Source organism: Choloepus didactylus, chromosome 8, assembly GCF_015220235.1.
Source record: "Choloepus didactylus isolate mChoDid1 chromosome 8, mChoDid1.pri, whole genome shotgun sequence".
NCBI classification, from domain to species: domain Eukaryota; kingdom Metazoa; phylum Chordata; class Mammalia; order Pilosa; family Megalonychidae; genus Choloepus; species Choloepus didactylus.
Window position 1 is genome coordinate 80,192,630 of NC_051314.1, and position 3,526 is coordinate 80,196,155.

General features: G+C 34.9%; 1 pseudogene; it reads right to left on the reverse strand.

Annotated features, from left to right (window-relative positions):
• Positions 1-533: 533 nt before the first annotated feature.
• Positions 534-1,435, reverse strand: LOC119542766 (annotated as a pseudogene).
• Positions 1,436-3,526: the final 2,091 nt, after the last annotated feature.

A 3,526-nucleotide genomic window follows, 5' to 3' on the forward strand; every position in this document is an offset into this window, starting at 1 on the left:
ACACTCCCGAGTATAAACCTGGGCTTTTGAAAAAGAAGATTTTTACCCTAAAGTGTTGTATGTAACCCTTAGTATTCAGTTTTGCCACCTACACAATGGTGTTATTATCATTTCTAAGCAACTACCACATTACTTGCTTTGCAGAATATAAAAAGAAAGAATGATTCATACAGATACAAATGAATTATTTTAGTGATTATATAGTATCAGCACCTAATATTTACTTCTTAATTAAAGTAAAATGAAAACAAAAATAGTAACACATCATATATTGAAAAAATCTATGATTCCACATGTTCTAAGTGAATAAAATAGTGATGTGGGAACTCACATTGCTAGAAATATTGTTTTGTAAAATTTAGAAAAAAGATATTTGTTGACATACATATAAAAACATACCCACACAAACACACACACATATATACCTTTGTCATGATTTAACAAGAACAAGGGTAACTGGGATGCTTAGAAAACAAACTTTGTCCACTATATAAGTGGGTTTTATAAGTATCAGTGACAGCACCATTTACTGCCTAATATTTTTTTCCAGCATCTTTCACATCTCTGTTTCTCAGGCTGTATATTAGGGAGTTTAACATTGGTATTACTAGTGCATAGGACACAGCTACGATCTTGTTTTGCACTGGTGAGGAGATAGCCCCAGGTTGGGCACACATGAAAAGCACAGTCCCATAGAATAAACTCACCACTGCCATATGGGAGCCACAGGTGGAGAAGGTCTTACTCCTGCCCTGGGTTGAGGGGATCTTCATGACAGTGGAGAGGATATAAGCATATGAAACCAGAATGATGGTTGTGGTGGTGATGATGATGAAAGCAGAGAAAATAAACAGCACAATTTCATTAACAAAGGTGTCAACACATGGGATTTTGATCAGGGCTGGAACATCACAGAAAAAGTGATCCAATCTGTTTTCTCCACAGAAACACAAACTGAAGGTGAAACCTGTTTGGACTATGGAGTTAATACCTCCAAAAATGTAGCATCCTGTTACCAACCCAACACAGACCTTCTGGGACATGCACACAGAGTAAAGGAGAATCTATTGAAAGACATTACTGCCAGAAGAAAGCCTTCAGTTGTGACAAACAGGGCAAAGAAGAAAAATTGGGCAGCACAGCTGTTATAAGAAATTTTCTTTTCACTAGACAAGAAGTTGACTAAAGTTTTGGGAGCAATGATCGTAGAGTAGCAAAGGTCTAAACAGGACAAGTTCCTGAGGAAGAAATACATAGGCGTGTGAAGTCTGGAGTCCAACTTAATGACAATTATGCTGATGCTTCCCACCACAATGACCATGTAGATCAGCAAGAACACTAGGAATAAGACAATCGTTAGCTTCCCAGGTGTCCTGAATCCCAGCAGAAAAAACTCAGTCACCTCTGAGTAATTCCTATGAAACTCACTCTTCATAACGAAGACATGTGCAACTGGAAGGATGGTAAAAAGGAAAGAAACAAGCAATTAGAATACTCATTTTAGTAAAATTCACACAACCAGTGAACTAGTATATTCAGCATATTGCTGAATATTGCTCCCAATATTTTACAAAACACCAGTGAGTACAAACATTGAATTACTATTTAAACAGAACTCCCTAATGAAGGGTTCAATTTGATTGCTTAGTCTCTTCATATATACTTGGTTCAAAATGATGCAGAGTAGCTATAAGTGTGCTTTGAGGAATATGACTGGAAACAAGATTTTTTTGATTTCTTGACTTATTAGCATTTTTCTGCCATTGAGAGTTGCCTCCCTCAGTGGAAGATAGGTCTCACAGACTTTATGAGTGACTTCAGATTTTTATTTAGAGTAAATATCCAGTTCAATTTATAGTCTCATTGTATTAAAAATGTTTGTTTTGGTTTTCTTTACCTACTATAGGAAAATAATACACAATGACTATATCTGTATTTCTTATAGTAGAAGCCTCCAGTAATCATGATAAGTCATCCTGTCAAATAAAAGCTTCATCTTTTTATACATTAACCTCATATCCAAATTTCTTCCATTACTTTTGTCTCTATTGTGACAAGCAGTTTTAGTTACATAGTTCATCTGCTAAAAGCAGAAGTGATTCTTGCTCATACTCCCCAACATGATGAAATCAAGCCTTTACTGCTCATTTGCCTTCCTCCCTTCCTCCCTTCCTCCCTTCCCTTCCCTTACCTTCCCTGCCTGCTTTAATTTCCCCTTTTTTTTTCCCTTTGGGATTTTGCAGATTGGGATGCAAGTAGAAATTTCTAAGACCATGGGCAGAGATTTTCCTGTCATTTCAGAAAAAGACAAACCTAATTACAAATGCAAGAGATCTATGCATATGAAGAATAGAAGGCACACTGGACAACTCAAGGATAGCTACAAATTTTAAAAATGGAATAAATATGTACTTACACAGGCATGAATTATATTTATTTTGTTTCGTATTATTGTGACTAGAAAATGATCTTAAATAAAGTACTATGGAGAAGGGAAGTAATTTTATTCTAATTTTATGAATGGAGAAACTGAGACAAAGATTTAAGAGGCTTGTTTCGAGTCATCAGATTGGGCAGTACACTTGTTCACTATGCAATGCTCTACTACAAAATATAAAAGAAAACTGACAAACAACATGTATAACAATTCATACACTATGAAAATGTCTCTTGTAAATTTTGTTTCACCAGTTTCGACATTATTTAAATATGGGTTGGACCTATGGAAGTATGTTAGAATCAATTTGGTTCAGTTACAAATTTTGAAAAGCTTAGTGCTTAACGGAAATGTTGATTGATTTTAGAAGGCAGAGGAATGGTCAAAATAACCTCTGGAAGGAGCTATCAACTACAAAACTGCATGTTTCCTTAAATTCGTATATTATACAAACAAAAATTCATATATTCAACAGAACAGTTGACAAAAAGAAATATTACTAAAGTACTCTAAAAGAAAAGAATGTAGGAAAAGTAAAAAGAAAGTAAATATAAGAACTATCCTTAAAAATGAATGCTTCTGGTCAACTTGTAAATACTATACAATATGTGAAATCAAACACATTCATGAAGGAACAAAAACATGATAGGACAAAAGCAAACCTTTGCTTACTAGGAAGTTTTTCTCCAGCAGGGATTTCATCTCCTTACTATTCAGATCATGGCTCGTATTTGTTAAGATAAACAAGTACAAGCAAAAATTGTAGCTCTCATTCTCTCTCTCTCTCTCTCTCTTTTTAGTTTACTGTACTTTTACATTGATTAGACCAACAAATAGACCTGGCATGGGACTTGAGAGAAATCCTCTCTTGGTGGCCGTTTCCACCACAAGACAGTCACAAGGGAATGAGGATCCCTCTTGCCAGCCATGCCTTTTGTGTTATAAAGCAGAGACAAAAAGGAAAAGAAATTATTAATTAGAGAACTATGGAAATTTGGAAGGGCTTTCTGGAAGTTGTGAGAACTAATCTCTTTACAAAGCAGAGTATTAAAACAGTTTTAAGAAAAATACTTGATTCTTCTTTTCATT